This window comes from Squalius cephalus (assembly GCF_949319135.1).
Source record: "Squalius cephalus genome assembly, chromosome: 11".
In the NCBI taxonomy this organism is placed as follows: Eukaryota; Metazoa; Chordata; class Actinopteri; order Cypriniformes; family Leuciscidae; genus Squalius; species Squalius cephalus.
This window is the reverse complement of record NC_137132.1, coordinates 7,741,699-7,752,957: the sequence shown is the minus strand read 5'-3', so window position 1 is coordinate 7,752,957 and position 11,259 is coordinate 7,741,699. Positions and strand designations below refer to the sequence as shown.

Here is an 11,259-nt window from a genome sequence, read left to right as displayed (position 1 = left end):
CGTCATCAGACACTCTTCCTTCATCAGACACTCTTCTTTTATCAGACACTCTTCCTTCATCAGACACTCTTCTGTCATCAGACACTCTTCCTTCATCAGACACTTTTCTGTGATCAGACACTCTTCTTTTATCAGACACTCTTCCTTCATCAGACACTCTTCTCTTATCAGACACTCTTCCTTCATCACACACTCTTCCTTCATCAGACAGTCTTCCTTCATCACACACTCTTCCTTCATCAGACACTCTTCCTTTATCAGACACTCTTTCTTCATCAGACACTCTTCAGTCATCAGACACTCTTCCATCATCATACACTCTTCCTTCATCAGACACTCTTCCTTCATCACACACTCTTCCTTCATCAGACAGTCTTCCTTCATCACACACTCTTCCTTCATCAGACACTCTTCCGTTATCAGACACTCTTTCTTCATCAGACACTTCAGTCATCAGACACTCTTCCATCATCATACACTCTTCCTTCATCAGACACTCTTCCGTCATCAGACACTCTTCCGTTATCAGACACTCTTTCTTCATCAGACACTTCAGTCATCAGACACTCTTCCATCATCATACACTCTTCCTTCATCAGACACTCTTCCTTCATCAGACACTCTTCCGTCATCAGACACTCTTCCGTTATCAGACACTCTTTCTTCATCAGACACTTCAGTCATCAGACACTCTTCCATCATCATACACTCTTCCTTCATCAGACACTCTTCCTTCATCAGACACTCTTCCTTCATCAGACAGTCTTCCTTCATCACACACTCTTCCTTCATCAGACACTCTTCCTTCATCACACACTCTTCCTTCATCAGACAGTCTTCCTTCATCACACACTCTTCCTTCATCAGACACTCTTCCGTTATCAGACACTCTTTCTTCATCAGACACTTCAGTCATCAGACACTCTTCCATCATCATACACTCTTCCTTCATCAGACACTCTTCCGTCATCAGACACTCTTCCGTTATCAGACACTCTTTCTTCATCAGACACTTCAGTCATCAGACACTCTTCCATCATCATACACTCTTCCTTCATCAGACACTCTTCCTTCATCAGACACTCTTCCGTCATCAGACACTCTTCCGTCATCAGACACTCTTCCGTTATCAGACACTCTTTCTTCATCAGACACTTCAGTCATCAGACACTCTTCCATCATCATACACTCTTCCTTCATCAGACACTCTTCCTTCATCAGACACTCTTCCTTCATCAGACAGTCTTCCTTCATCACACACTCTTCCTTCATCAGACACTCTTCCTTCATCACACACTCTTCCTTCATCAGACACTCTTCCTTCATCACACACTCTTCCTTCATCAGACACTCTTCCGTTATCAGACACTCTTTCTTCATCAGACACTTCAGTCATCAGACACTCTTCCATCATCATACACTCTTCCTTCATCAGACACTCTTCCTTCATCAGACACTCTTCCGTCATCAGACACTCTTCTAGGCACTCTTCCGTCATCAGACACTTTCCGTCATCAGACACTCTCCGTCATCAGACACTCTTCTGTCATGAGACACTCTTCCGTCATCAGACACTCTTCTGTCATCAGACACTCTTCAGTCATCAGACATTCTTCCTTCATCAGACACAATTCTGTCATCAGAGACTCTTCTGTCATCAGAGACTCTTCCGTCATCAGACACTCTTCCTTCATCAGACACTCTTCCGTCATCAGACACTCTCCGTCATCAGACACTCTTCCGTCATCAGACATTCTTCTGTCATCAGACACTCTTCCTTCATCAGACACTCTTCCTTCATCAGACACTCTTTCTTCATAAGACAGTCTTCCTTCATCAGACACTCTTCCTTCACCAGACACTCTTCTGTCATCAGACACTCTTCCGTCATCAGACACTCTTCCGTCATCAGACACTTCAGTCATCAGGCACTCTTCTAGAATCAGACGCTCCTGTTATCAGACACTCATCTGTCATCAGACACTCTAAAGCATCACACACTCTTCCGTCATCAGACACTCTTGTGTCATCAGATGCTCTTCTAGGATCAGACACTCCTGTTATCAGACACTCTTCTGTCATTAGATGCTATTCAAGTATAACGCACTCTTGACAGCAGACAAGATTATGCTTCATGTGGACACATCCATGTTATAAGAATTAATGAAGAAACATCAGGATTTTTCCCAGAAGCCTCAGCAGAATCAGAGGAAACCGCTTCTCATTTAAATGACCTGAAATCAAGCCAGGACATGCTCACATGAGACATTAGCTGCTTGTTCTTGTTTTGTAAACACTGCAGAAGCTGCCAAAGGAGATGATTGAATATATAAACAGTCCAGTGAAGGGACAATAACTGTGGGGTGTCTCAATGTGCACAGGCTCAAAGGGCAGTCACGCATATTTTAAGTGTGCAAAATTATTTCAGACCCTGCAATATGGGCAGCAGGATATGATATAATGCTCCATGGCTTCTGTTTTGCAAATATAATAAATGTACAATGTTAAATATCTAATTTACTCCACTTTTCAGTGACACTGCCATACACATTTTAACATTATATTAGACTTTAAATTATGATGTTTAATCCACTAATGTTTTATTTAGAATTTTTCTATAATAAATACAGTATTTAATGCAATTGCATCAGAAGTAACTAATTAATTACAGAAAAATTAAGAGTGATCCCTTACTTTACTTTTTCAAAGGAAATATAATTAAATTACTGTAATTGCTTACTTACTAATTTCATTACTTGATGAAGATGGCAACTGCGATTTCGTTCGAAGTGTTTTGGTTCAACGCACCAAAGTTTGAATACCTTGTTTCTGTGAGCTTTCTCACAACACATCCCATTACAATCATGGCCTTTTGGATGTTCACATTCAACCACATGAGCGTCTACTCTACAATAGCAATCCGGTCTAACGTGTTTTTGACTACCTCTGGAAGTGGTCAAAGATGGACAAGCTCAAAACGTTTCAGACACCGTTCACACCTGTATTTAGCGTCGTCCACTTGTGATCGGATCGATGAAAATGCATCTTAGATGACCCTAAGAAGTAAATAGGAACCTGGTTTAAAATGAAATGCATTAAAAATATTTATTCAAATTGAAAGCATCTCAGGTTTCTCCCATCACAGTTTCCATTATGCTGCTTAAGTATTGTTTTTCTGTACTTGAAAGGTTAAATTGAGTTACAAGTCGAGATTCAGCAATGTAAAATGTCACGGTGCGTTTTAAAAGCACACAGCAAATGTATACTGACATGCTCAGTGATGCACGCCGGGCCTGTAGCTTTCATTTGAACAGCGGCCCTGATATCTGAGGGTAGGAATGAGATTTCATCTGGATAAGTTCCATCTCATCCGAATGCGTATTATGTCAACACGTGTAACGTAAGTATTGTTGATTATAATTTCAGAACAGTTCAGAATAGTTGCATATTTTAAATCCGTGCTGTTTTAAGATGATTTTTTTTATTTCTCTATATTCTCTGTGGCAGTTGACAACATGTAACAGAATCTGTTGATAATTATTCTTGTGTCTTTAATATATATGAATGGATAATGCTGCTTTTCAACATCACACAGCAACATTTAAGGTGTGGGTAATGCATTGTTTTTCTGTTTTCTTAATAATTTAAATGAGCAATAATACATTTTAACAAGCGCGGCTTCTCATGGCATGGAGTACAAAATACGCAGAAGTATAACAAGAAGATACATCAGTACTTAGATCCAGTAAGATACAAAATGGAAACTAGTTAAGTAAAAGCTCTTGAAAAGAAAAATGTTTCCGGGTTGGATTTAATGAGTCTGTAGTGAGTTAAGGGGCATAAAAAGTAAAAGGCCTCAAGTTTCTCATTTCTACACAAGCAGGCACAGATTTATCAGATGGCTCAAGGTCAGCGGCTGAAATGAGCCATGGAAGAGTGTTTCCGGAAAGCATTTTGGTAGAATAAAGAATTATGTTTAGCCTCGCCGTGGCTTTAAGTGCTCTATCAGTGCTAGTTTGAATAGTTGCACATAACTTGCTTATGTAAGAGTGAACTTCTCCATCTGTTTGAGAATAGCTTGAAAAGAAATGCTGCATCAGTGTGTGTGTGTGTGTGTAAATATGTGTGCTGTGGTCAGTGCGCACTGGCTTTGGCATGTGAGTGCACTTGCTGAAACAGCTAAATGGATGAATCACTGCGCACGTGGGGATGTTTGTATGTGTGACAGAAGAGAGAGGGAGAGAGGATGCATTATGGTGAATCTCCTGTCTAGGTCCCAAATTCAAAATTGAAAAATGTAAGAATTTATATTCTGAAGCCTGATATCTTGCTACATGACAGTTAAGAATCTTTCAATGGAAGGGAAGCCGAGTGTTTGGGAATTCACATTTTACTATTATTTTTGCATTCTGTGATGCTACAAAAGTTTCCATATAAAACTTTAAAGGGTTTTGTCACGCGCTTTATATATATAACCTCTTAGGGGTTTCCATCATGAGATGATTTTATAGATTTAGATTTAATTTAATAATTTGGTAACACTTTATTTCAATGGGCCATTTTCGACATTCTACTAACGATAAGTAACTTTGGAAACTATTTTGCAATTTCTCAGTAGAGTATTAGTAGACTCTCTGCTTAATATAAGAACACTTTTTTCAATGCTCCCCCCGACAGACATTCTACTGTACTTTGCAATTACATGTAAACTTAGTCACTCACCCAAACCCAAACAACTAACCCTAACTTAACGGTCTGCTACAGTCTACTAATACTCTAATGAGAGTTAGTTGACACGTTACGAATGTCAGTAGTGGATCATCAAAATAAAGTGTAACCTATGTAACCTGTAACCTAAATAAAGTGTACATTTTCAATTTTTGTATTACATTTTATGAATTAAGCAGCTCGTAACCTACTTTATCACTAGAAAAAACTAAAACATGAACATGAAAGTATTATGCAATCATTTAAAACATTTCTCTCTTTTTTGGCATAAAGAGTTCTTTAAAATTGAGTAAAGAACCCTAGGGTTCTGTATAGAACTCTATAGACTTGACCTTGAAAATAATGTCGCAATGTAAAAATATGGTTCTAAACAATAACTTACTGAATGGGAAGGGCTGCAGTTTTTATGTGAATTGCATCCATAAGTAAATTGCTGATGCTCCTTTAATAATCTGCAGGGTGGGCAAACTTATTTTACAAAATAAAATATCAAAAACCTCATAAATACTGTACATGTTTTATTTTCTTTAAGCAAAATATATTTTCTTGTTTTTTTCCTATTGATTTTGTGGTCAAATTTGACCCAACATGTTTCTGACAGGTTTCGTGAGATTCATCGAAATATTTGCTTCAATCAATCTAATATTTTATTTACCATTTTTTTTGTTTTTTACTTTCTGCTCCATTTCTCTGTGATGTATTGCCCTCACCAGCCCTTCAGTGGGCTCTCTATTGAAACGTCCTGGTCGTGGGGGGAATATCTATGAGCCGGACTCTCACACTGCTGCCAAACTCTCTCTCTCTCTCTCTCTCGCTCTCTCTTTCTCTCCTTTCAAAACACTTCATTAGCATGACAAACATTGCAAAAACATTAAAGGAGACCTATTATGACCTTTTTCAAAGTCTTGTTTTTGGGCTCTACTAGAACAGTTTTTCATGCTTGAATGTTCATAACACACATTATATTCCCATATTCTCCATTGTTGCAGCTCCTCTCTTCCCAGTCTGTCAGTAACGCTCTGTTTACTTCCTGTCTCTATGAAGCCCCTCCTTCTGAAAAGCACACTGTGCTCTGATTGGTCAGCTGGACCAGTGTGTTGTGATTGGTCAAGCGCTTCAATCATGTTTGGGAAATGTCCCTCCCCTTACCATAACCTCGAGTTTCAACACACTACTAACTAACTCAATCAGGCTCCGCCCCTTTATTCTGCGTATGAATTATTTAAATGAGGAATATTGTGACGTGTTTGTTCCCAGAAGAAACTCAAGACTACAATGGAGGCGTTTCAGGGAGTTCAGAAACACTGACACTGGAGAATAACTTGTGTCTTAGTGCTTTGGAAATTTGCAGAGCTTTTTCATGCTCAAACTAAAAAAAGATGAACATGGGAAAAAGCATAATAGGTCCTCTTTAACATACATCATGTACACTCTTAAAAATAAAGGTTCCAAAAGGTGGCTTTCGCAGTGATACCATAGAAGAACCATTTTTGGTTCCCCTTTCTCAAAAGAACATTTTTCTCCTTATGGTGAGGAAATTTTTAACATTCAGAACTTTTTCCACTATAAATAACTTTCTGTGAAATGGACTGTTAAACGTTCCGAAGATGCCAATAAAGAACCTTTATTTTTAAGAGTGTACAAACAATAAAGACATCAGTTTTTATTGATTGCTAAGGCAAGCATCATTATTACTGCTGCTCATACTTTGGGACAGATGGCTTGTTTTAATGTGTCTTTTTACGTCTCATACCCGTCCTGCGGCTCAGTGTGGAGTGTGAATTAGTTTGATTTGAAATGAATTGCATTCAGTTTCTCTCTCAGTGTCTATCATTCCATCATCTCATAAGCAGCGAGCATGGCCTCCTCTCAGTCTTTTGTGATATCCAAAGCAGCTGTTTTGTACCTCCTTTAATATGCTGCTTTAAAAGAAACATGAGTTCAGTGCCGGTTCTGTCTCAGAGGTGGTTTGCAGCAGAAACAAAGACAGTTTCTGCATCCAGGTTATTTTAGCTCGTGCTGTATTATGACTCAGTGCTGCTATATTGGGGGGTTTATCTCTCCGCAAATGACTAGCCGGCAGTCATACGAACACTGTTACGTCAAGAGAGAGAGAGATGCTGTGTTAATGAGGGGAAATGAGGGGGCAACCCACTATCCTCCATGCAACCCATCACTGCGTGAAACACGAGCACAATGCGGCTCTGTCTCGCTGTTTAGTATTCTGACTGAGAGGAGGCAGAGCAGTTCAAACTTTGTTTTGGACACAGAGCTACTCTATGATGGAATAAGGCCATTTAGAAAGAGACAATAGAAAGAAAAACAAGGGTGAGTGAGTATGGACAATGTGCTCTGGATTTAGACAAATCTGAATATCTGTAAAATTATATTTAAAGAGAGAGAGAGAGAGAGAGAGAGAGAGAGAGAGAGAGAGAGAGAGAGAGAGAGCAGTGCACGCTTGCACTCACTGTTGTGTTATAAATCAGCATTAGAGTGTGTGTGTGTGTGTGTGTGTGTGTGTGTGTGTGTGTGTGTGTGTGTGTGTGTGTGTGTGTGTGTGTGTGTGTGTGTGTGTGTGTGTGTGTGTGTGTGTGTGTGTGTGTGTGTGTGTTTGAAAGAAAAAATCACTAATGAAATCTCTAATGTCTAAAATGTTTTTCCTAGACAACAATTGGATTACATATGGGAGTGTTCTGCTTCTCAGATGTTTCTCCTGGGAAAAACACCCAATAATCTCACATGCGTCTCCTCTAGAGTTTAGGATGGCTCTTGAATGGTGCTCATATGTTTCACGAAACAGAATCAAATTGCTCAAAGTTTGCTCTTTTATTGCTCAGGAGACTTAATGTGTTTCTCCTGAAGTTCCTTAACAGTGTCGTTATTACTCACTATAACTAAAACTATTTTTAGTTAAAAACTTATTTAAAAAAAACTGTGGTAATTGAATTAAAGCTGAAATAAAATATTTTAGATGGAAAACTTAAAGGGACACTTCACCCATTTGCATTAAGCTTTGCATTGTTAGAAACCCAGTCATACTATTGAATGGTCATGCAACATTTTTTCATTTTCCCCCGAGACGAGAGAAATCTGTATTTACCTCTTTACACTTCCTCCTACAATGACGCAAAAATCGTCATTTTGCGTCATTGTAGGAGGAAGTGTAAGAGGGGGGGATTTCTGTTAAGACTACAAGCACTAGATCCACCCTTTCAAACCCGCCCATAGGGGGTTGGACCTAATGCGCTAACAGACCTATCACAGATCAGTGCGAGTGCGTTTGATTTCAATGGCAGAAACCTGCAGAAAACATGGACGAAGAAAGCTGAGTAGTAGGGGTTACCATACTCTATTTCCCGGACATGTCCGGCCGCTGAGATCGACAAAAATGTCCGGGATTCAGCTTTTGCTTTCTGCGGTCGCCATCCATTGTTTACATGCTCACCTTTTGTTTCAATCTAACTGAATTCACCCCGATTGGTGAATCTGAATGTAATGTTTACATGAATGCTAAACAAGTGATCGGTTGATTTGCGTTTTAACATTGCTAAGAAAATACCCGCACCTCCGTGAGAGATAGCCCATGAGACCGGTGCATCTCACAGGCGCGCTCATCAGTAATCACAGTAATACAGGGAGCAGGACGAGGCTAGCGCCGCGGGAGAAAGACGCGAGGCCGGTGGCGTGATCGGTTGAAAGACGCAAGGCCGGTGGCGTGATCGGTTGAAAGACGCGAGGCCGGTGGCGTGATCGGTTGATGTGTGTTTTACCATTGCTAAGAAAATACCTGCTCCTCCGTGCGAGGTACGAGAACAGTGCCTCACAGGTGTCGGTCGTCAGTAATCACGCCACCGGCCTCGCGCCGTTCTCCCGCGCCCCTCAGCCTCGTCCTGCTCGCCACAGTAAACATGATGAATGGCGACTGTAGAACGCAAAAGCCGAATCCCGGACATTTTGGGCAAACTCGTCACGGAGACTCACTCGTAGCCTAGCCTTGCCTTGATGTTTTTGTTTTCAACTGCGCTGTCTTACCGGTAGGCGTGGCTTGGGAGTGGCCTTGTAGGGCAGCGAAGCAAGTGCATTCTGGGAGTTGTTGTCTTTCATCCACATAAGCCAAAAAATCCTTTTTTTTTGGCTTTTCTCAGTCTAGAAAGCTCCAAATTCAAAAATTATTTCACATTTCTTCTACATAAATGACCCACTTTCAATACACATTCATGTCTCCATGGGTGAAATGACCCTTTAAAGGGACACTAAGTGGGAATTTCTCCCATCTAGTGGTGAAACTGTATTTTGCATTCAAACGAATAATGCTCTCCAGCGCCTCACTTTTCCAAATGCGAGTTGCATCTATGGTTGCCGTTATGTACCAAAAAGCTATGACAGGATGCCTTATAATAGCACTTCGAGTTTTCCTTCGGGTGAACAGGTTTGTTATTTAAAACAAACTGAAACTTGAATCAACGAAAAAAAGAATGTTACAGTATAAATTACTGACTGTGAAAAACATTAACTGGTAGTTAGTAGTAATGCCGCCTTTATTCGTTATATTTTTGAAGTACGTGCATTGTTAGATATCATCATCATCCGTGCCTTCTCTAACGTTCCTTTACTCAATAGCTGCTATTCATCAAAGAGTCTGTTTAACTTACTATGAATAGAATAGATAAATAGATATAACTATAAATGTTCTACTGTCTATATAATAAAGTTCACAACAAAGCAATGAAAAAAAAGCTTGTAATTAAGACCGTAACATTGACTTACCTGTCGAGAAGAAAGCAGGCAACTTCAGCATCTCTTTTGAAAGCTTTCTCCTGCATTAGCTATCCCGACATTAACCCTTGTTTTTGTAATCTCCGGTCACGTTTCCTTTTACGGTCTATTTTGGACTTTTTCGACGACGAGGACTCCTTATCCTGTGACTCAGCATGAATGAACGGTGTATAAATAACCGTGCAGTGCAGCCTTTTAAACTTGCCGGGGCAGTGACAAGCGCCTCTCACTGCTCTGCTCCTCCGCTTCTGCTGGCTTCAGTCACGTGACGCTGGTTCTGAACGAAACGCGTTGTGGAAACGCGTTGGCCTAGTACTTTTTGTCCCTCTCTGCTATTATAGTTTTTCAAGATGGCGGAACTACATGGAAGCCTCCGTGGACTTACCCGTCCCATGTATATAAAGATAATAAATTCTTCGTTTACGAGGATTAGTCTGATCATTGGCATAGGTATTTGTACACCATTGAGGGCATATTGATGAATAAAAATATTGATTTTAGATAATAAAATACCTAAAAAGCTACATATTGTCCCTTTAAACTTAAAGGGTACATAACATGCACAGTTTCACCTAATCTCATGTTAATCTTGAGTACCTATAGAGTAGTAGTGCATCCTTAATATCTCCAAAAAGTGTTTAGTTTTATTATATTTATAAAAGAAAAATACAGCTTTCCGATTCTCTCCGGAAAAAGCCGAAGTCCTGGAGGCGGAGCTATAGAGTCAAGCGGTATTTGCAAATCCAGCGTCGACCTGGGCCTTGTTAATAAAACATTCGTCACTGAAATGACCAGAACACACAACCGCACTTGGTACACTCCGTTGCTGCCCGGGAAAAACAAACTGCATCCACTGTTCCTGTAACACTGGGTTCTTTAGAAAACTGAACACGGTAAGCTTTCCCTCACATCCAAAAACACACTTTTTTGGAGACATTCTTGAACAAATCCTATGCAGCGCTGCCGATGATTTCCTGTTGAAGCGCGTTGATGTGCGCGGTCTCGCTCTCCTCTGGTCGACGTGTGCGCGGGCGAGCTTTTCCGAGAGAAATGCTCATATAAGGAGTTCCACTCTCATCTACGTCATTAGATCCACGATCGAAAAAAACCAGCCGAAACTTGTACCAACCCGGAAGTAAGATTTTCGGCACAGAAATTCTCCGTTATTCGTCCAAAATATTTTTTTTAAAACTTTGCCCATGTTTAGCATGAGAATCCATCTCTTTAACACTGTAAACAACTCTGAATACATGAAACACCATTGTACCCCCCCCCCCCCCCCTTTAACAAACTTACATGTAAAGGAAAATTTTGCCTTGACAACTAACTGAAATAAGTTCATGCAGAAGTATGAAATCTACTAAAACTGTTATTTAAAACATTTAAATAAATTATAGCTATTGTATATAGAATTTTATTGAAATATTAATATAAAAACAAAAACATTTACACAATCACAAACCTTTCAAAAAACTAAAACTGAAACAAAATTTAAATAAAATCTGAAAACATAAAAAGCTACTTCGATATATTCATAAATATTATAATAATATATAAATAATATTAAAATAACACTGGTACAAAAAAAGTTAGAGTTTGACAAGAAATGCTTGCTTTTCATATAAAATCACAAATGAGATCTCTTCTGTTAAATATCTTATTTCTCAATATTTCAATAAATTTCATTTGGGAATGGATACCCACATTGATTTAATGTCTCTATGCTCTTCATGTTCATCAACAAACTTTTATTCG

At 39.5% G+C, this 11,259-nt stretch overlaps 1 protein-coding gene across 3 annotated transcripts in view; it reads left to right on the top strand.

The window, feature by feature from the left end:
* Positions 1-11,259, top strand: part of slc8a2b (solute carrier family 8 member 2b) — a 111,020-nt gene that overhangs the window by 64,962 nt on the left and 34,799 nt on the right. Inside the window, exon 1 of one of the 3 annotated variants that reach the window (XM_079886739.1) lies at positions 7,048-7,056. The exons of the other annotated variants lie outside the window; for them this stretch is intronic. The gene's annotated coding sequence lies outside the window, so the exon portion shown is untranslated. Of the gene's footprint in view, positions 1-7,047; positions 7,057-11,259 lie in introns of those variants that run through there. 3 annotated transcript variants of the gene reach the window in all.